General features: G+C 37.4%; 1 long non-coding RNA gene across 1 annotated transcript in view; it reads right to left on the bottom strand.

Moving 5' to 3' along the window:
* Positions 1-966: 966 nt before the first annotated feature.
* Positions 967-24,368, bottom strand: part of LOC308657573 — a 28,958-nt gene continuing 5,556 nt past the window's right edge. The window contains exons 2-3 of the long non-coding RNA XR_014023993.1: positions 20,684-20,792; positions 967-1,168 (exon numbers count right to left, since the gene is read on the bottom strand). This is a non-coding gene — a long non-coding RNA (uncharacterized lncRNA). The remainder of the gene's footprint in view (positions 1,169-20,683; positions 20,793-24,368) is intronic.

Genomic DNA, 24,368 nt, shown 5'->3' on the forward strand with positions numbered 1-24,368 from the left:
TGCATGTACCTCCTGACTCTTTGCACAGAGAGGGTGAGGGGGCAGTAACACTCCAGCAGCCCAAATCATAATTTCCAAACACTTCTCCAAATATTCTAGGGCTTCTTGGAAAAATGGATTATTGTCATGGCACAAGAAGAGTCTGAAGTAATTTATGGTACCAGAAAACAAGGAAATGCTCAAGACTACTGGGACATCAAAACACACTGAAGCAAGCTTGTGAGAGCTTCAACTGGGCAAATCTGAGGAAAAACACTGAGCATAGAATAAATAATAATAGAAATTATAATAGGATTATATCCCACTGGATTACAACTGATTGACTATAACCTAATTTTGTAACCCAAAGGATTAAAATCCATTAAATAATAGGATTACCCAGGAAATTGGAATCTATGAGTCAAAACAAATATAAATAAATAAATAAATAAAAGGACACATTAATAAGAAGAGAAAACTTATTCCACATAACAGAAAAATATGCTAGATAAGATTAAAAAAAAAAGGCTACAAAGGAAATAAGATTGTGAAAAACTCAACTCTTGGCTACCATTTCATCAATACTTATTTCAGGTAGGAAACATCAATGGAATTTAGAGCTATAGGTAAACATGGGTGAGGAACAGAATTTTATGTGGTCTCAAAGTATGTACCCCCAGATATTCATTAATCTCGACATATTTTTTAAAATCACAGTTTAAAACCCTGGAAGATTGCCGCAGTCTGGCTGGGCACAATTCAGGAGCCACTTGTCAAAAGAAACGAACTTTAGGCTGGGCACAATTCAGGAGCCACTTGTCAAAAGAAACAAACTTTATTTTTAGAACACACACACCGCACCACACAGCTCTTCAGGAATCCCCTCAGAGCCCAACTGCCACCACTGGCTTCCCACAAGCCTCTCAACCTCCCCCACCCCTCCTGCTCTTGAGGCCGATTGGAAGGTCCAGCAGGCTGAGCCAAGAAAAGTCCCCCAATGAGCAGCTCCATGGTCTGAAAGGGCGGGGAAACAGCCCAATGAGCATCACTGCAGAGGAGCCAATCAGTTGGCAGCTAGAAGTTTGCTGGGGCCGCTGTGAGCCACTCATCAACTGGCAGCTGGAAGTTTGCTGGCAGCTGGAAGTTTGCTGGGGCCCCTTCGGCTGTGGCTCTCAACAGAAGATATTATCTAAATAAAATAATAAGTGTAAACACTACCAGTAATGGGGGAATAGACATATTTCCCTCAATAGGATGCAATAATAAAAACACAGTGTCTGGGATATTCCAGAATCAAATGTATATTACAGGATGAGAATCTCTAGCACAAAATGCCTGGTACCAAAAGTGTTGCAGATTTGGGTTTGGGGTTTTTCTTTTTTTTTTTTTCAGATTTTGGAATATTTGCATACACATAAAAAAAACATTTGGAGACAGTATCCAAGTCCAAACATAGTATTCATTTCTGCTTCATATACACCTTATTCCCATAGCTTGAAGGTAATTTTATATAACATTTTCAGTGCACCTGTGTTTTGACAGTAACCAATCACATGTGTGGAATTTTCCACTTGTGGCACCACCGTGGCTCTCAAAATGTTTCAGATTTCGGAGCATTTCAGATTTTGAATTTTTAAGTTAGGGATGATCAACCTGTACCAGGATTTAATCATGAGGAGACATCAAACTGGAAGACAGTCTGAAATTGGATCACATCCTATAAAATGACCAACCTACCCATCAAAATGATGAAAATCAAAGAAAGACTAAGGAGTTGTTCCAGATCAACAAGACTAGGTGAGCAAGGTGTCAACTTGGAGTAGCCAGTGATCCTGGATTGGATCCTCCTATGCTACAAAGGACACTGCTGGGACAATTGGTGAAATTTGAATTCAGTCTCTGGGGAAGGGGATTCCAGGAGTTCTGTGTTCTCCCATCTTCTCTGTAATACTGAAATGTTACTTTACCCCCTGGATTAGAGGTATTTATTTGTTGGTCTTTCCTTCCACGGGATCAGCTGCTTGATTTCAGCATCCACAGCTGGTTCCCTGTGCTACTCCTCTGCTGCTCCTAGAGCATGGTAAACGCTCATAACTGTTTGTGGAAGACAGGAGGGAGGGAGAACAGGAGGGAAGGAGGGCTGCCAGCCAAAGTTGACATGTGACCCCTCTGCCAGACAGTTCAGTTGGGCTGGGTTCCTAGATGAGGCTGGGCTGGATAATGATTATGTAAAATTCTATCCTTGCTTTACTTAAAGTGTCTCTGGAGGAAAGAAAAACCATTGAAGTGTGTTTTTGGACCAGCTTGTCATTAAGCTGGAAAAAGCTATTTTGTTGCCTTAATTAGTTTTATTGTTTTGACATTTTAGCTTTTTAAAGGCTTTGTGCTGGAATTCAAGTACAGTATTTCATTGCCATGGAGCCTATTTTAATGAATGATTATTATACAAATGAACCTGCTAATAGGATCTTTTTTTTTCCCCTCAGAAAACAAACAAAATCCACATAGAAATGCCTAAGAGCCTCCACTTTATGTTAAACCTTTAAACCTGTGTGTAAATTGTTGTCTTTCTTAAAAATAGGGGGTGGGGAGATAAAAGAACAAATTTTAAAAACTACCTGGTTCTGCTACACAAATCTAAGTGATGGTAAATTGACACATTAGTAATGCCTGGTATCTAATGATGAGAATTTCTCTGCCTGATTCTTTTCTCAGATTGGAAAAGGTGTTTATAAAATAATGCATTAGACTAAGCACCTCAGTTCCTTTAGAGCAATCATGTAAAGACACTAATTCCTTGTTTCCTCTCTTAAAAGCTAGCCTTTCCTATTCTCAGTGGCCATCCCATGAATAGGCTGCAAACCATATAAAAAGGAGCTCTTCCTACTGGAAGACAAGCCCCACTCATCTGCTCATAGGCAATGCTAGCATTTGTGGTGCTCAGCCTCCCTGGACTTCACTGAACAGGGGCATCCTGAGGGATGCTGTGGCAGATTACCCAGCAGGATTCCAGTTACAAGAGCATGGTAAACAATTAGACCTCATTTACATTTTACAATTAGGTTTCACTTACATTTTACTGTGATTTTTACACGCATCAAAGGCTTTATTTCACATCTTTACTAAATCCACAAACCGTGAATTTAAGCATCCCATATTTTTGACATGTTATTCCACATGCTAAATGTCAGTAGTCTACATTTGGTTGAACAAAGGCAAAGAATTATACAAGAGTGTGCCCAAATTGAAATGAAATGACTCTGAAATCTAAAAGCTAAGCTAAATCATTTACAGCAGCTTCATAAAAGCCTGAGAGATGAAATGCAAATTTCCTCTGGTGTTAAATAAAATATATTTAACTCATGTCATGTATTCTAAAGGTCTCCCTGGATAGATTTCTGAAGGTCTGTCAGTTTATTAGGGCACAGATGATATCCATCAATTGGAAATCAATACTTACCACTGAGTTCTAATTATAAATTATTGGGAAAATGCAGGTGGTAAATAGGCAGGGCATTTCTTGCTAATAGTTTAAAAGAAAATTGCTTTAATTTCTAGTATGTGGGTTAAGAAGAACTGTTTCTGTTTATGTATATTTGCTTTTAATCCCATTTTTTTCCAGGTTTGGTTGCCAGAGGAACAGTTTCTCTCTATGGACTGTTGCATTTTAAATTCTGGAAAACAGTGCTCTACAAATCCAATATGATGATGTTCATAGGGAAATCACATGCATTTACATTTTATTGGTACAAACAAGAGTTTATCTGCCTATTTCCTTTCCTTTTCATGGTCACTTTACTCCCAACTATACGACACTGTACATTTATTAGCCTTTTAAAATATATTCTATATAGAATCTCAGTGGCTTTTCCTTTTTCAAAGTTCTTCATCCTGCATTTATGCCTTTATAATAAAGTATTCTCCTTTCTTCATTTAAAACTATCTAAAAGAAATTCACAGTCTCTTAGAGAGAGGAGAGATTTTTGTTTGTTTGTTTTCTAACATGGGCTATCTCATTTCTCCACTCAATTGTGCCACCAATATCATTTACAATGTAGTTATTCAAAAAATTGGCTTTGTTTGCCTCCTCAGCAGAGCAGAAGGATTCCACCTCCAGGATTAATTCTTCACGTTCGTTCAGCATTTGCATTAGATCCTGGGAGCTCTCCCCAGTCACCTGCTATTGATTCATTCATGCCTTCAGGCCAGTGTTCAGTCAGTAGCCTCTATCAGGTACCAGACACAAATATGAGGACCCTGCCCATATGGTACAAAGATCCTAATAGTGAAACATGACAACAAAGAATGACATCTCTTGTGAAGAGGAGCAGAGAAGATGAATTGGGGTGTGCCAGGGAAAGTTAACACAAGAAACACCGTGTCGGAAGGAAACCTGGAGCCTTCCACGATGGAAACCAAGGTAGGGAAATCTGGAATCTATCCTCCAACCTCCCAGATTGTCTATTAAGAGATGAAGATGTGAGAAAGACAAAAAATAGGAATTCATCAGAGGAGTGACAGCACATTCACTCAGCAGAACTAAGGACACAAAGCTATGCCTTTGACCCAAACTGTGCAGAACTATAATTAGCCAATTGGTGATCAGATCACACTGAATATTCTCAGATGCAATCATGTTACCTAAGACCTTCTTTCTCATTTTTGGAAAATACTTTAAAGAGGACAAAAGCCTAGGAAAATTATTCATAATTTATTTTCAGTGAATATACAAATGTTAATTTCACTCACAGAGTCAAATATTATAAAAATATTTGTGTGAAAAAAATAAAAATGTCTCATGAGGTCATTTTGGGCCATCAGTTCACAGGTCTAATGAATTATCCAAACATTTTAGCATGCAATGTAAATACCAAACTTGTATACACTACAAGAATGCACAACACCCATGCATATGTCTACACATCTAATACAGTGGCACATGCATGTAGGCATTATACACATATGCACATGGTAATGTTATTGGAATCCTATGCCGAGGACTGACTTTTGGGGACTCAACAGATAGATTGAGGCAGTTGCCTCAAAAAACCAAATGGAAAAATAATGGTGAAAAACAAGAAAGGAGTTTTAATCAGTGTAGCTACAATGGTAATACCAGGAGAACCCACATCCTTAGCCCTGTCTTTGGGGGGCAATGACTTTGATACTTTCTGCAAAGTGGGCAATGGAGGGAGTGCGTAGGTACCAAAGCAGGTAATCTTGGTCATGTGTGATCTGGTTGATCCTCATCTCAAGATTTGTTGGGTGGATCCTTGTCATATAAGAAAGTTGCTCTTGTCTAGGGCATAGTTTTGACACTTGTCACAAGATGTTTATCCATCAGATCTCTTGTCTCTGAAATCCAAGGTGAATGCAGAAGAGAATGAATGGCTCAGAAGAAAGGAAAAATGAAAAAAGGTCAGGAAGGCAAGATGGAGTAAAAATAGGTCAGCCGTAAGGCCCTGCTTGGTGACATGCATGTGGTCAGAAACATAGAGATGCAGGGACAAATGCATCCACACAGAAAGAATATCATTTAAAGATAGCATTATAGTCATAATAGCACAATCATGCGCACTCACTACTCTTAACTTCAGTATGCTTCCACTTATGTTATTTTATTAATCTTTACCAACTTCCTTCTTGGTTGATGTACCCAAGATCACTGAAAACCAAAACATAGTGTCAACATCTCCAAAATCCACATTGCTTTTCTAACCCCACCTGCTGCACTGCCATTGAGTGACACTTTCACTGACTTTATTCTTAGCAGAAGCACACACTTAGTAGCATATAAAGGTTAAAGATAGAGGGAAAGGAATGTTAGAACAGGAAATAACTATAATGGTCACAGAATCCAAACTACAAAACTCCTCCTGCAACCATTTTAGAATTGCTTCTTCTGCTAATTATTAACCATCAAAATGCTAATTTATACTATATATGGTTGAATGAGCCATTTCTGTTTGAGTACTTCTGAAGCCAGATTTAAAGTTAGGTAGTCAGTGTAGTTAGGTAAATCGGGCCTAATATCGAGTGAAATCTAAAATGGAGGCCATGCCGAGAATGACTCAGGGAAAACACAGGACAACTCATGGAATGTTAATGAAGTCCCAAAAAGGCCCTAGGCCAAAGTCCACCTCAAAGAAACAGCCCCCAACAGATTTGGAGATAGCCCATCCCAGAGGAGTGATAAGCCCATCCCAAAAGTCCTTCCTGCCAGTTTGGCCCACCTGTGTCCTAACCCTTCCCACCTACATTCCATCACCAAAACTACAAAAAGGGGAGACAACCGCACTTCCACGGATTCCACCTCTTGGGTCCCCTTCTTCCTCCAGGAGAAGTCTTTTCTGCTGTCCTTTAATAAACTTCTAATTTCTACTCTGACCTTGCCTCGGCGCGCTTCTGTGGTGTTATTCTTCAACATCGGGGAAGCAAGGACTCGTCACCGGTCAACAGGGGTATCACTTCTTTAAGCCTTAGGCAAGAAGGTACCATCTTCAAGGCTCTTGTGAGAGAGTTCCAAATTGAGTTCCTTAATGCTAAACTTCAGATTTTGTGCAAGTGTAGTAAAAAGATATGAAATGAGAAAACATGGGTGTCTGTCCTAGGCCTATCACTTACTGACTGTGAAATGCTGGATATGAATTATATCCGAGTCTCAGTTTGCTCATACAGAAGTCTCATTTCTGTCTACCTTGAGGATTTTTAAATGTGTGTGTGTACATTCAGATAAAATAATGAATATGAGCACTTCATTGGTATAAGATCCTCTAAATATTCAAAATGTTATTGTTATTATCCCCGATCATTATCATCACATAGTAAATACGGTGCCTTAAAATGTATAACTCTTTGCCAGCTCTAAACAGAAATATGGAAATAAGCTTAGTGTTACCTGTGCAAATTTACAATCTAAAATATTTACACTCTGATCAGGTTAATTCCCTCATCTATAATGTATTTAACTTTTCCCTGACCCACTGTTTAGCATATCCTTGGAAAGCTCATTTATCAAATGATTATAGGTCTACAGCAATTTTGCAAAGTTGAGAAGTACTTTCTAGAACACACTCAGTTTTCATAAAATGTAGCATTAATATATTTTTCTAATTATTAACCTTGTCTAGCAGTAGGTGGAATGTATTATCAACCTAAATATCCCTTTCTTTTCTTCTCCATAAATTCAACTTTGGTGGATCATCACATGATTCTTTCCACTCTTGGCCACAAGAATAATGATTTTTTTTTTTTTTCTGATCAGACTCAAGCTTACAAATTGGATATGGTGGCAGTTTTCCTCAATCTGGCATGTTAGCAAGAGACTTGGCAAATGCTGGTCTTATATTATTCAGTGGTGAGATTGACAGTTTTGTGGAGTCAGAAATGGATACAGAAGATTCAGCTGCCATGTCAAATCAGATGGAAAGTCTATCATTGTTTGTGATCTGAATGAGTTTGGGGGAGTTGGCATTGTGGTATTATATTCTCCAGTTGAAATCAAGTGATAGAAATTTGTAACTTTCCTAAGGTATCATTCATTTACCTAGCTGTCGTAATATCTGTGTAATGTGTTACTTGGTTTTAAAGTGTTGCATTTCTATAATGCCTAAAGCAAGGAATCTCTAACCATAGTATCCACAACTCCACAAAGTTTCACATGGACCATCAGGCTGACTCTCCACCTCCTATGGGTGGTGAAGGAAATAGGAGGAACAAAGATATTTTTTTTTCAAATTACCCAATGTATATCTGATATATTCACTGGTAAATCATGCAATTAAACTGAGATGAAGTCAGGAATTTTCCCACAAACAGCTCCACATTTGGTAGATATTACATGTATTCACTTGAGAGCCTTTTACGTTTTTCCCTAAATAGGAGCATAAGTAAAAAAAAAAAAAATCTCAATATAAATCATTAAATTATTGTCAAGAATATGAACAAAGATCTTAGTTCCAAGATCTCCAAAATTAAATAGTAACAAAAAAGGAAGAATAAGTGTCCATACAATGAGAACAAATGAACATACTATGACTGATAAATATAGTGTAATATCATAGTTCCACTAAAAATGCTTATACTTATATATCCACATACAGTTTTAACTATGGAAAAAATCTGGATATATGGAAGAAAAATAAAAAGAAACAAACCTAAATATGAACAATCATTATTACCAAAATCAGACATGTCATTGGTAGATTATTTTCCTCAGCATGTTTTTCAATATTTTCTACAATAGTCACATGTTACTTTCATGTTCAGGAAAAAAAGGCTAGAACTAAAATATAGTTCCTTAAACTGGCCATTATGGTAAATGGCTGAGGGAAACTTTTCTGCATCTTGTTATTTATGCCTCTTTGTAAAAATTTTCTTCCATGGCTATTAAAAAGGAAACATGTTCTTTGAAGTATTTCTTAAATTTAAAAAACGAATAGGTCATGAACAAAAGATGCATACATTTCTACTTTTTCCAGTTTTAAGGGGTGAGAAAGAACCATTTCCTCTGCAGTGACCCATATCCCCCCTTCCCCATGCATCTCTGGCCTGGCCCCCAGGCAGCTGGAGATCCTGCTGTGTATTGATTGACCCTTCTACTCAGTGACCTGAGGTGGCCTGGGAATTTCTGACCTGCTCTATTCGTTTTATTAATCATCAAAACTTTAGCTATGAGACATGTTGCTATTGAAATAATTTCACCTATGGGGTTCATTTGGCTTTAATCATTAACTTCAGCTTTCAATCTCTTCCCCTTTATCCCCATCAGAAAACTTTTCAAGCCTCCAGTCTGGCATGGAGATTAGCGTTGAGGCCTGTTGGTTCAATCAGCCTCTGTGCTTCATTATGATCCATGACATAATGACATGGTGTGATTTGCCCCAGTGACTCTGAAGTGACTAGCTGTTGTGGTTCAGCAAAGCAGCAAGAGCCTTTTTTTTTTAAAGGCACATTCTTTTTGGTATCATGGTTTCTAAAGCATTACATTTCTCACTGATCTCTTTTTTTTTTAATTAGTTTATATATGACTATCTCTACCCTTAGACACATGTATGCAGATACACATGTAGAGTCCCTCTGGCCTAAACTGAACACCTCCATTATTTTCTTATTTTGTAGAAATTGCACAACAAATCTTCGGTTATATTTCTGTTTAAGTTAACAGTATGTGTGTGTAAGGAAGACAAAAAAGGTCAGATGGAAAATTATTTATAAGATATTGCTGAAATATGTGCAACCATGTTGCATTTTATTTCTTATTATACACATGTGGCTATCTGACATGAGGAATTCTGCAGTAGAATTAGAGATACACCTTCAATATTCAAGGTTACAACCACAGAATTTGCCCTAAATTTGGGGGGTATTTTGTTCAGAATAGGTGATAAAGGCAGACAGGTTTTTGGCCCATTTGCCTTGACCTCTCATTAACCCAGTCATGAATTTTAGGCAGGTCTTAGAAGGATGAGAGTTCACTTGGTCTCTGAGCCTGAACAGTCCTCTGTGCTCTAGTCTAAACGTTGGAGACCCAGGAAAGCTTGGTGGTGTGAACTCTAGTTCAAGTCTAAAGGCCAGAGAACCAGTAGCACGGTAGTGCTAAATCCCACCCAAGAACTGAAGACCAATGTCTCAGAAAGTCAGTCACAGAAAGAAAATTGAAATTTCCCCTGCCTTTTGTTCTATTTGGAATCCAACAGGTTGGACAAGGTTGACCCACACTGGGAAAGGCAATCTGCATTATTCAGTTCAACAGAAATACTCTGAGATACATTCAGAAGTAGAATTTAACCAGAAGCCCTGGCATCTACAGTGCAGTGACATGTAAAATTAACCATCACTGAAGGCCTTGAACTTTCTTCACATTCTGATCCAGAGAGACCATGGAAAGGACTGACATTCAGCAGCATTCTGCAGTACACCACTACACGATTCTTTAGTCAAGTGACTTTTTCCTGTACTTCAAAACCAAGCAATTTTGTTGATTATTTTTTTTATCTTGATTATGTATTTTTCATAAGGGATAATTTTTAAAGAGTCATCAGACTATAAATACTTTTTAAAATTGTTATTTGTTCTTTATTTTTAATCTTAATGTTATAACTTACATCTCATTTCTTTAAACTTTGTACAAGTGTTGGTAAAATACTGTTCTTACCATTAAAAATGCTGAAAAAGAGGTCACAATTTTGATTAGTAAAAAATTCTCTTCCAAACATTAAAAATCATCTCCTTTTTGATATTGAATTTGTTGCTATGGTCAAATTTGCTTTTGGCCATTGACAGATTCCTTGTGCCTAGTTCCACTGTTTTATTCATCAGGAAAATTGATGCACCTTTGTTTAAGGTACTGGACTTAAAACTGAGTATAAAGTGGGTAAAATGTATGGACCCAGGGCATTCAAAAATCTGTCCAGCCATAGAGCTGACTTTTGGGTAAAAAAAATAACAACAACAACAACAAATTTATTTTGTGGAATTAGAATGCAGCTCTATTGCTAAAGCATAAACCAAATGCAAAAAAAAAAAAAAAAAAAATGCCCAAATAAAGTTCTCTATTGTGTGAACTTCTCTGAAAGATGCACTACTTAATTCTAAATAAACTCAATTAGAAAGTTTCATGGAGCTAGATAATAATGCATCTGAAATCAATGACAAGCAGATGTGGCTTCAGAAAGTAGCTAAGCTTGGAACGTCTGATGCCATGCCTGAGAACTGATCAGCAGCTCTTGAGAAGCAGTCAGCTCAGTGTATGTGTGTACAGCAGAATGCAAAGCAGTGGCCTGGAGCCAGACTGCCCAAGTTCAAATCTTGTCTCTGTCACTTACTCTAAGAACTTAGATAACTGATTTAACCTCTCCTAGCCTCAGGGACACCATTGGTAGAATGGTGCTAATAATCTTCCCTTCCTTAGAAGGCTGTGCAGACTAACAGGTAAAGCACATAGACAAATACTGAATACATGGTAGTAGCTCATAAATACTGTTTCCAAACTAGATAAAATTTCAAGACTAAAACAGATACTTGCTTTTAATGTTAGAGGAAAAAATCTATTATCTAATTATTTTGATTTGTCACAAATGGTATTCTCTTCTTGAAAAAGTAGAAAGCAGTTTGATTTTTATTAGATGCATTTTCTGTTGTAAGAGGCACAGTCATTTTGACATCTGTACTTGAAGTCTTTTCCAAAGCAAGTGAGTCATAAAATACTGCTATGAGAAATCAAATGAAGAGATGCTACTAAATCTATAACTTAAAGCATTGTGTGTGGTTAAATCAATGGTACCATTGAGGAAAAGGGACTTTGCAAATGCTCCTCAGGGGAAAAATACCTCCCTCTGTTTGGCAGACAATAGAAATACGCTTTTACTTTTGGCTACAAGAAATAATGAGCTGATAGACTAAGCTCTGTGTATCTCAAAAGGAAACATTTTGTGAAGCAGCAGAGTACGAGTATGATCAAGGAAATCACAAGAAGCAATTTAGAAAGGAAAATTGGGTGACCAGAGTACTTCAGTCGAGAAGCAAATAAACATAATTATTATGAGTAAATTCATGCTATACTAAAAAGACTTTCACTAGAGAAAATACTAAGCAGTAAGTTAAGGAGAAACTGTGAAGAGTATAATTTACTTCTAACAAAAATTCAAGATAAATTTTAGAGCCACCCCTCAGGCTTTTCAAAGGACACAGGTACTCTAGCCTGTGCAAGAAAAATGTCTTTGTAAAATGTGTAATGAAAAATACATACTTTAAAAACAATTCACTTGTAAGAAATAATGATGAAAAGGCAGTGCCCCTGGGGTTTTCATCAACCCAGGAGTCATGAAAAGAGATTATAACATATATTCATGAACTGTTGTGCATATTTGAATACATAGCATGGGGGATTATTAGAAGGCAAAGTGCTCAGAGGCAACAGAGCAGGAGGGTTATGAGATGACTATAATGAATACAGAGGATCTCCCTCTCTATATTAGTCAGCTTTCCCTTGCTGTGACAAAACACCTGAGAGAAATCAACTTGAAAGGAGGAAGGATTTATTTTGGCTCAGTCCTTGGTCACTTGGCTTCGTCGTTTCTGGACTGTGGTGAGATAGAATACCAAGGTGAGGAGCCTGTGGTAGAGCAGAGCTGTTACCTCATGGCAAATGGGGAGCAGAGAGAGGAACAGGCAGGGAACAAAATATACCCTTCAAGGGTGACCTACTTCCTCTAAATAGATCCCATCTCCTGAAGTTTCCACTACCTTCCAATAGCCCATTAAGCTATGAATTCCTCAATGTTTTAGTCATTCACTGATAAGGTCAGAGCCTCCATGATATAGTCACCTCCCAAAGGGCTCACCTCTGAACACTGCTGTACTGGGACCAAGCCTTCAACATATGATATCTCTCTCTCTCTCTCTCTCTCTCTCTCTCTCTCTCTCTCTCTCTCTCTCAGATTTAGCCTATGAGTTCTTTACCACCGAGTTACATCCTCAATCCTTTTTATCTTCTATTTTGAGACAGGGTCTCCCTAAGTTGCTGAGGATCTAATTAATTACATTGCTGAGGCTGACCTTGAACTCACCATCCTCCTGCCTCGTCCTCACAAGTCTCTGGGATTGCCGGTGTGCACCACTGCACTACACAACACAAGAACTCTTCAGAAACATTTCAGATCAAAACCATAAGACACCCTAAGACCCCTGTAGATGGCTATCTATCTCTTAGGCTTTTCCTTTCTTGTGTAGAGGATAGAATGTGTCCTCTACTTTGTACAGGTGATTTTCTAATTGGCAAATCTCAGCTAGTAGTATAATTTAATAAACTCCCAGTTCAATGAACACAAACCAGGCACAAATGAGATGCTCAAAAATAAAGTAGCTGAAAAACATTTACTTGGCAATTAATGTAGCAGGAGCAATTTTCATCACCATAAACTCAGTGGGCAAATGTGTAAATTGTATTGAATATAGCTGTTATGGTTTGTATCTTGACTGTCCCCAAAAGGCCCATGTGTTTAAGGCTTGGTCACTAGACTGTGGCACTATTGCAAGGAAGTGGAACCTTTAAGAAGTGGGGCTTACTGGACAGAAGATAGGTCACTTGTTCTTAAAGGGGACATTTGGGATTCCAGCTCCTTTGTGCTTTTCTTTACTTCCAGCTTCCATAAGGTAAACAGGCCTCTGTCACATGCTCCCTGCCATGATGTACTATGCTATGACAGGCCCAAAGGCAAGGGAGCTGAGCAACCATAGAATGACTCCTCTGAAACCATGAGCCAAAATAAACCTTTCCTCCATTTAAGTTTGTTATCACAGGTATTTTGTTACAGTAATGGAAAGCTATCTAACACAGCAGCTCAACTTGTTTGTTCCTTATCTTCCACACTAACAAATGGCAGAATACATACTGCCAGTTCAAGATATAACTTTAGTTCTTCTAGATGCTTTCATTTTCAAGTATATTGACAAATTTAAGACTCTCTCCAACTAACTCCTTTTTCTCTTTATTTTACCTTCTTCTCCAAGAGGAACTGTTTTAAAAATTTATTCTGATTTGTTATATATGATGGCAAAATGCAATTCATTTCATATTACACATATAGAGCACAATTTTCAAGTCACTGATTGTACACAAAGTAATTTTTTTACACTCTTTGTGTCTTCATATATATACTTAAGGTAATGATGTTTAACTCATTCCACCATCATTCCTACCCCCTTACTCCCTCCCTTTTCCTCCCTCCCCTTTGCTCTGTATAAAGTTCCTCCATTCCTCCCCATGCTCCCCACCCCATCGCCATTATGGGCCAGCATCCTCATCTCAACGAAAACATTTGGCCTTTGTTTTTTGGGATTGGCTTACTTTACTTAGCATGATATTCTCCAACTCCATCCATTTACCTGCAAATGCCATGATTTTATTCTCCTTTAATGCTGACTAATGTTCCATTGCGTACATATACCACACTTTCCCTATTCATTCATTTACTGAAGGGCATCTAGGTTGGTTCTATGATTTAGCTATTATGAATTGTGCTGCTATAAACATTGATATTGCTGTGCCCCTACAATATGCTGTTTTTAAGTCCTTTGGAGTGGGATAACTGGGTCAAATAGTGGTTCCATTCCCAGTTTTCCAAGGAATCTCCATACTGCTTTCCATATTGGCTGCACCAATTTGCAGTCCTACCAGCAATATATGAGTGTGTTTTTTTCCCCACATCCTCACCAACAACCAAGAGGAACTTTTAAGAGAAACTTCTAAGAGCAGCTCACTAGGAAAAAAACATCCCTTCCATGGTCATTGGATGGTGTTCACACTGGCTTTAACTGAACTATATAATCTCAGTAGCCTTTGGTGGTTGTCATCTATTCTCTCACTCGAGTACGTTGAGATGGACTTTTGATCAGTACACACACTCAGAATCTTCCTCATTTCAAATCTGGAATCCCACTGGGGCTACCTGTTCCATTCTAGGTACATGCACACCCTCCTGAGGGAATCCGAATTTCAGGCTCTTCTTTCTACAGCATTCCTTGGTGATAAGCTGTCTTATTACAGATATCATCCTGTTGATGGGATTCAGGACACTACCCCAAATATGGCTTCTTGGAACTTAAGGATTTAGAGGAGGCAGGAGTTTATATCAACATATTCTCTGTCCCCCCAAAGCAGGTCATAAAACCTAAGAAGGATCTTTGACTTTCCCCAGAAGCAGGTCATAAGCCCTCACGAGAGAAGTACTTTCCCTGTACCCAAAGGAAAGGAAAGTCTTAGCTCCAAAAGAACAAGGATCACAAAGAAGAATCTGAATCAACAGACCTTGCTACCTTCTTCCCAGTTTATTACCATCAGTTTATGCTCCCTTTATACAATCATATCTCCTCACACCTCAGCTCTTCTTTTCCTTAAGAAGGTTCCTATATTATTTAAAATTCACATTAAATAAATTTATGTGCTTTTCCCTTGTTAATCTGTCTTTTGTTATTGGGGCTCCAGTCATGGATCTAAGATGGGTGAGAAAAAGAAACTTTTCCTCTCTTACACTATCAATACTGCAATATTATTAAAACAAAGTGCTTTTCTCCACTTTTATAAAGCTGTATTGAATATTTACATGGCTAATCATTAATTTTAAAAAGAAATAATTGGGAACAGTATACTATTCCAAGTACACATTTGATCAGCTTGCATAAATCAAGAATTTTCAATTGTTACATATATGCATACACATATATCCTTAATCATCATTGTGTAACATCTGTATGTTTCTACTCTCTAATGTATAACATACAAATATAAATACATATAAATTGTGCACTTATATTTAATTGTGCCACTTAATTTATTGTTACCTCTCATAAAATGAGACATTATGATTTAATAAACAACCATGTTTCTGTGTAAAATTAATTTTCAGAAATGATTATAAGACGCAGTACACACAGGTAGTTTGAGATACAGATTCCTGGACTGAAACCCAGCTTGGGGCATGTTACTTTATTTCTATATGCTTCTGTTTTCTAAAGTAGAAAAATAAAAACAATAATATACCTATCATATAATATTCCTGTGGAGACTAAATGAGATCACACACTTAAACTGGTTGGAGTGATGTCTGATGCCAAATCATAATGCAATAACAGTTTACTGTTAGTATTATTTCTGGAAGCCCCCAAACAACATCTTGACCCAGGAAAACTGTACATCTCTTGGGACTAAAGTTGATCCTGTCTGGATAATATCATCTGAGGCCTAAACTTTTAGGAATATCTTAAAGATAAAACAAATATTTATTATTTTAAATTGTGGATGTAACTTTATTTATTTATTTATTTATTTATTTATTTATTATATGTGGTGCTGAGAATCAAACCCAGTGCTGGGCAAGTACTTTACCACTGACCTACAACCCCAGCCTCCAAGTGTTTATTTATTTTTTATAATTGATCTAGGGGATCAATTGTGTGTCACAGGATATAAAAAAATATGAGGTCATCTTTTGGGCTGTTCATAATATTCTAAGTTGTTTCCAGCATTTATATAAGCACCAAATAAAAGAACTTTTGAAAGGATTATAATTTCCCAATGACTTACTTCATGTTCAATGGAAAAGTTAGAAAGATATGATAATAATTACTTATATTCACATACATCTTTAAATTTTTAAAAATGTGTGTTATTTTCCTAAAGCTGCCATAATAAATTGGGTGGCTTAAAATAACAATTCTTTTCCTCATACATTTCTGAATGTGTGTTCTGGATGCTAGAAATCCAAAACTAAAGTATAAATAGTATTGATTATGAGAGAAAATCTGTTCTATACCTCTCTCCTCTGTTCTAGTGATAATTGACTAGTAGATCTAGCTATCCAGTTGCAACCATCTACATGTTGATACTCCTCATCATATTCTTATAGCCCTTCTCAATATGAACACCAGTCATATAAAATTACGGGCCCATTGAACTCCAATATAACCTTGTTTTATTTTAACTAATTATATCCACAATAATCCTTTTGCAAATGTCATCAAATTCTGAATTTGGGGAGATAGAGTTCTATATGTCTTTTTGTTGGGGGTGGATCAGAATTCAACTCATAATAATACCTTAACAGCAGTTCATAAAGTAGGAATTATTCCTGCTTTATATATAAGGAGGCTGGAGCTTCATTCACCGGAGTGTCCTTCCCGTCCAATGTACTGCGGCTGTGTCTAAGGTTTAATTAAGCGTTGGTGACTCAAAGTCCAACGCTTTTTGTGCAATTGCATCAGCATCACAATAATAGCTTTCGTTTATTTTTTTACCTACCATTTATCATGAACTTTGTATATATTTTTTTATTTTTTATTCTTCACTTTTAACTTTGTTTATTTATTTTACATTTTATTGTTTTTTTTTAGTTTTACATAACATTAAGATTCCTTTTGTCATAATTATAAAAGCATGGAATACAGTTTGTGCTAATTTAGTCCCTAGTACTTCCCCTTTCGCCCTCTCCTCCCTTTCCCTATTCCCTTTCCTCTATTCTACTTATCTTTCTGCTATTTACTTTTAGTTTTTTTTAAAATAGTTAGTGTCTTTTAAATTTCATATGGTATGAGGGATTGAATCCAGTGGTGCTCTACCACTGAACCAAACCCCCAGCCATTTTAATTTTTTGAGACAGGATCTTGCTGAGTTGCTGAGGCTAGCCTCAAACTTGCAATTCTCCTGCCTCAACCTACCATATCACTGCAATAATAATAACAACCAACTGATTCTTAAACTGGATTACACCCCAAACAGAATCAGTTGGTTATTATTATTGGAAAAATAAGAGGTATGGTAGGGTTCAAACCTGGGAATTTATACCTCTTCTTCTACCCTGTCATTTTGCCTTCCTTTCCAGTCCTACATAATTCAGTTTAGGTGGAGCCTGAGCAAAGACAGAATGACATAGGCAGGAGAGCCCAGAGCAGAGTACAGAGTAGAGTAGTGAAGCCTAGTCAGTTAGGCAATGTCCTGCAGTGGGGAATGGAAAGTGATTGAGATGAGCAGACATGGTGCCTAATGGGGTCCAAGGACAAGAACACAGCTTCACTTCTGTGACATTCCTGCCAGAGATGTACAACTTAAGTGTAATCATAAATAAACACCAGGAAACTCCAATGAGGGCTATTCTATAAAATAATTAGCGAAGTGTAGTGAATGTGAAAGTAGAGGACTGAGAGACTGATTCAGAATGAAAGTGGCAGAGAAGCAGGAAAACGAAATGCAATGCAAAATTTTGAACTAGATTATTTTGTTATAAATATCATGATTGGGACAACTGGCAAAACTTAAATGGACTTGATTATAAGATGAAAGTAATGAATCAATGTTAATATTACTAATTTTGAAACTTCTATTTGGTTATTCAGGATACTATCCTTGTGCTGGGAATAAGAATCTTTTTTTAATTTAAATTTGACCAGTTGGCCACTTTTTCCAAAGCACATGGACTTCACATGGGGGAGACTGAATTACTAAATAAAAATGTGGGTAGTTACCCAAATGTGGTAGAAAGAGAGGCTGAGCAGGCAATTACAATATCCATCCTGCTGCTCGGTATAATGTTGTGGTTAGGACCTTATATTCTAGTGACATATAGTCACTAGGAGAAGCCCTTGATCTGGTCTTTCCTAACTATTTGATTTCATTAAATTTTTTTCATTTATTTGTCCAAATTTTCCATGTATGAAGTTAAAATGATAATCTTAAATATTTTACAGGATTATTGTGAGAATTCAGTGAATTAGCTAACATCAAGCACTCAGAATAGTATCTGGTACACAGCAAGTATCCAAAAACATTAACAATTCCAGATATATTGATAAACAAATGATCACTGCATGCTTGCTCTATGTGACATTCTTTCTAGACAGGGAGAACACCAATAATAATTCAACAAAACAGATTGTCCAAGATGAATTTAAAATCCATTCTGCCCCATTGTCCCAGATGTGGAGCATCTCTAAAGACTTACATTGGGCCACTTATGGTAAATTTCAAACAATTATTATTTGCAAAATTGTAAACTTGGGACTTAATGGATTTAAAGAAGCAGCTTGTTTAGGATCAGACAACTAGTAGTCACAGAGGTCAGTTCCTCAAGTTCTCACTTTTCTTTCAAATGTGGGTGGCAATACTTTAAGAAACTACTCTAGGAAAGGAAAACTTGGTTTCCATTCAGCTAACATATATTAAACACTTACTTGACACCACATCAACTCATCTTCAGTAAGAATCTAAGGAGTCAGTGTTGTTATTATCCCTATATTCTGGTTGTACATGATGTAGATCAAGAAAATAAGGATTATAGATGTAAAGTGACTTGTCCCAGATCACAGAGCTGCAGCTAATGGAGCTATGACTGAATCCCAGGTAAGTCTATCCACTTTTTTTTCCCTCCCTAACCTACTCTGTTGTTTTAAGTTGTAGCAAATAGTTGACACTTCATTTGTTAGCATTTTTTGAGCAACTACTATTAGCCAGACATCTAGACTCTGTGGTACAAACATGAAGTCTTACTATTCATGGAACACTACAGAAACTTGAGTTTTCAATAATTAGGACAGGCCCCAATGACGGCCTTCAGGATCTGAGGGTCAGTTCACCTCATGCAGCAAATATAAGGTGAATGGTGACTTATTTATATATAACAAAATTATACACACAAATGCACATATATTCACATATTCCAACTATAATATCAAGAAAGGCAGTAATTTAAATGATGGCAGCAGAAAAACCAAAATAGACTTCTCAATGGAATTATCTGGTTTTGCCACATCCCCCAAGAATGTCCCCTTGGAAGAATAAAAACTGATCTTTAAGAGAATGTATCAAATGTTTGTGCTGCTCATCCACTCTCACCATATAAAACTCCTTTCTCCTTTTTCCTCTTTCTCACTTTCTCCTTTTCTGTGTTTCTGCATTCCTTTCTTCCTATCTTTCAGTACATTGAGATTTTTTACTGCTGTGAATTAAGCCTGACAGTGGCCCTGAGGGGCTTTGCCTACCCTGCTGCTGACATCTGCGGCTAAAGCATTTGCTAAACCTGTGTTCTGGGTGATAGGGCATCAAACAGAATCCCTGACTGGTTGTGATTATCAAGGGTACTGTGGAATTTCTCACTGTGGTGTTAACTGAATGATCTGGCCCCTTGGCCTCAGAGCTATTGCTTTGGCCTGCTACAGACCCTTGTCTGCAGCTTCAATTGAAGAATTATCCTTTACATCTTCAAAGACTCTTCCCCTGATTTGCTACAGTCAAGGCCATCTCTAGGCAAAATTTTCCTATTGGCTACTAGATTTTGAAGTCCCTCTCCCTGAGTATAGCCATTTTCTCTTATCCACAGTGATCTCAGGCCACTCTCTGGCCACTGTACCCCTCACCCCTAACTAAGCATGCCCAAATCTTCTGAGTGGCATCACATTCCCTGAATCTTCTCTTTGCCCCTGTTCCTATTCTCCCACCCAACGTGCTAGTCCTACATCCTATTCTCTTGGGAGTTCTTTATTAGGGGACTGCTAACTAGGTTGAGAAATCCCATATTGAAGAGATAATACTTGTAAATAATCAATGGTTTTCCTTACATCCTCCCCCAAATCTTCAATTCTCTTCACAGAATTTATCTGTAAATCACAGATCACATCTCTCTTGAGCCATTTCCACGTGTCAAAATTTTTTTTAAAAATTTGCTTATTCTAATTAGTTATACATAAGAGTAGAATGCGTTTTGATACATCATACATAAATGGAGTATAACTTCTCATTCTTCTGGTTGTACATGATGTAGAGTTACACAGGCCATGTGTCAAACTTTTCATGGATATTTTGCATTGACTTATTTAATCTTCATGGTGACTCTACAAATTAAGTGCTATTCATCTTACCCTTTGTTTACAGATGAAGAAACTGAGGCACAAAGAGGTTAAAAATTCACCCAAAGTCAAATAGAGACTAAGTAAGAGAACCAGGATTTGCTTCCAGGCATTTGGGCCCCAAACCTGTGCTCTGCCCCCCACCACATGCTGTCTGTCAAACCTGATTCTTCCCTGCTATTACTCTTTTACTTGAATACCACCCAAGAGCTACATACAACCAGAACCACCTAGACAGCCAATTGGCTTTTCATAATCTAACCCCCAACTATCTCACAATAATTGTGCTCCATTTCTCCACCCTACATACCAATGCTTGGAGTTTCCATGCCCTTGATATTGTGACCAGATAGGGATCCAAGGAGGTTCAAGGGGGTAGACAGATTTCAACCTGGCCCAGATGAGTTCTTGACACACTTCTGTAAAGAATTAAGCAAAGACTTTATTAAGGGACAGCAAGGTTTGTATACCCCAAAGGCAGGTGCAGGGACCTTTCATCTCTCAGAGAAGATAAGTAATGCATCCAGTGTTGAGCTCTCCAATCATTCATAAATTAAAAAATCATTCATATATCATAAAAAATATATAAAATTTTTATAAAACATATAAAATTTTGGGGGGAAGAAAATATTCATGTTCCCATGCAAGCTTTTGTGAGAATTCAGTCTCATGTCAAGCACTTGATATTTGGGAGTCAGAATATTTCTTCTTGGTTAGGCAGTCTAGCCATAAATCAGTTGTGGGCACAATGTATATGACTTCTGAATCTGGTAACATTTAAATTGATTATGTTTTTCTTCTAGTTGATCTGATACAAGTATGCACTGGAGGTTTTGTTCATCTAACCAAAGAGATAATCATGGCTACTTATGCTCATAGATTCAGGTCTTTGTTTACTAAGGGTTGCCTTTTCTCTCTTCCTAAGAGATCACCCATCTCAAAATCATGCATATTCTTTTTAGTCTGATGTATTTATTTATTTTTTTTTATTTAGTCTGATGTATTTCTGATGTAGTTCAGGAAATGCTACTCCAAAATATGCTGCTTTGGAATACTGATTACTTTGATCTGAAAGCATTTGAAAATCAACAAAGATGGGGAGAAGATTTATCTGCACTCTCCTTATCTGCCTAAAGACTACTGCCCAAAAGAAACTCGGTGGTCCTCAGTGTCCTCCCTGAGATGTTCATGAATCAGGGAAGATTAACTTGAATCACAAGAGAGGAAGCTAGAAGCTGATACCATGCTCAGACAAACATTGTCCCAAACTACCACCTGTTCTTCTAAGGGCCCTATTCATGTTTCCCCAAATAATTTTCTCCTATGTATTTTATGTCTCACCCCCATGCAGAAGGTAAAGAAGTTTCTCAATATCACTGACTTTTTTTTTTTTTTTTGGTATTTGGTATTCACTTTTCTTTCCCTGTTGTGCTTTATCCTTCTTTGTATAATAAATTGGTATGCTTTTTCCCCTATTAATCTGCCTGTTGTCAGTTCACTTCATAGACTCAAGTATCAAGTTGAGGGAAAGTCTTCACTCTCCTCCTCCTCCATCATTCCATGTCCTCTGCACAAGGGTCTTTTCCTATACTCTGACTGGAAAACCCATGCTTCAAAACCTATCTCTAGTCTTGTCCAGCACATTGCCCTCCTTATCTGGATCACATTCCTATACATCTCAAGTAACCTACATACCATTTCAAGTAACCTTCACCATGTACTATTTGACTAACAGTCAAAAGACAATCCAAAAATTTTTCCAATTACTATGGTCAATTTCATGATCTGGTGTCTGGTCTCAGTCAAAGAAAAAGAGGCTCTTAATTTTAAAGCAGCCTAGAAATTAACCATCTTCATACACTTAAGTTAGACTAAAGGCAGTTAAACAAGAACTACCATGTAGAAATAATCTACAATACAATGGTTACTGCTCCACAACCTATATCATATCCTGCCAGACAGGGATTGAAAAGATTCCCTACCCAGGCAGTGAAGTGGCTTGCAGGTCAATTGATATAACCATCCTTTTTCACTCCTCTGAGAAGACCATTTTTGTCTATCACTCTTCATAAGCATGCATTTCTTTCTCTGGGGCTTAATTGTCATAGCATCTTAATTCTTACTATGGAATTAAATTTCAGCGATGGCAGACTGTAGTCAAAGGGCCATGAAAATAAGTAATTCAAAATTTCACTTGACCATTGCTGAATTAACTTTTTAGAAAACTTGAAGACTAATAAAGTGAAGTCAGAGGATTTGACAAGATGTGGTTTCTAAATCTGGGTTAGGTTATCTCTCTGCTTCTCTGCCTAGTTATCTCTGTTTCCACCTCTTAGTTGAGAGGCCTCTAGGACAGTCTATCCTTGTAGCCCTCAATTTGAAGGGTTCTCTCAGCAGAGCTTACTCCTCGTCTCTCTGCTGTCACATGGCCCAAATTAAACCTAAGGTGGTAATGTTTCTTTTATTACCTTATTGAAAATTTTTGAAAGTAATCCATAGAAGGAGGTTATAGCTGTGCAGGACAGGGAATATATAGAAACTCTATGTCTTCTGCACGGTTTTGCTGTGAACCTAAAACTTCTCTAAAATATGGATTTATTAATGTAAAAAGTAATCAACAAATTCAAGATCCTCAGATTTTTCTACAAAACCTTCCAAAATTAATTTAAGAAGGCATATTTCTGTATCAAGAAATGAGAAAAAAAACATAGAAAGCTGCTTTGCTGCCCCTGAACATGTATTTCTTGTTCCTTAGGCAAAAATGGGACATTCCTCACTCTGTCTGACTGCCATGGTTACTGGCCACATCCCGTTCCTGACACCAATTTTTTTGTGCTGTTAGGGCCTGTTGGTTATGAGCAAAAGAAAGCAGACTTCAGCAAATAAATGACAAAGATAACAGAAAAAAAATAGAAAGTAAGGAAGAAAGAGGGAGGAGAGATAGAGAAATGAGAGAGAGGGGAGGAAGGGAATATGGAGAGAAGAAAGGGAGGTATAATTAAAAAATGTATTGATTAACTCAAAGTTTCCCATACTGGTAGGAGGAATTGAATTGTCAGACTCCGGGAAGGACAGTTCCCAGGGATCTTGGTGGTGGACAATGATAGACTGTCTCTCCAGAGTGCTCTCAGCAAAATGGAACTACTACTATTTTCCACCCTCATGCAATTTAGTCAACAATTCAAATACCTAAGATTGTCATTGGTTTGTTTTGAACCATAAGCGGGCACACTTCTGAAAGAATTTGGGAGGGGAGAGATGTGAGAATGGAGTACTTTCTCTCTGAATGGTTGTGTGTCAGACTTGGGCTCACCCCTGTGATTTGCAGAACTCATGCCCACAATCAGAATGAATTCTCTCAAGAAAAAAAAAAGAATTTTTACCAACAGAGAAAGAGGAAAAGATGATGGAATGGCCAGTTTAACAAATCTCTGTTACAATCCTAAGTGTGGTTCTTAATACTTTGCATGTCATTTTGTTGTGTATCTATCAATCATTTTTTTTAAAAAAGAGAGAGAGAGAGAGAGAGAGAGAGAGAGAGAGAGAGAGAGAGAATTTTTTAATATTTATTTTTTAGTTCCCGGCGGACACAACATCTTTGTTTGTATGTGATGCTGAGGATCGAACCTGGGCCGCACGCATGTCAGGCGAGCGCGCTACCGCTTGAGCCACATCCCCAGCCCCTATCAATCATTCTTGTTGGACATGATTTTTCAATGCCTGTTAGTGAATTGGACACACAAGGCTCTCTAAAAAAGCATTTTTCTATTTGCTCACTTAAAGTATTATCATTCAAGGTATACTAACAGGGGTCTACTTATAATATTGCCCAGTATTTTTAAAGCAATGATATAAATTTTAAGACTACCCTTTAGGATAAGTGAATCACCTAAGTATGTAAAATCATTCTAATTAAAGACTCATAATTTCAGGGTGGGAGGGAGACTTGGAGTTAACATTGCACTATCTTTCCTCATCCTTACAACTGCTCCATT

Source organism: Spermophilus citellus (genome assembly GCF_964194105.1).
Source record: "Spermophilus citellus genome assembly, chromosome: 1".
NCBI classification, from domain to species: Eukaryota; Metazoa; Chordata; class Mammalia; order Rodentia; family Sciuridae; genus Spermophilus; species Spermophilus citellus.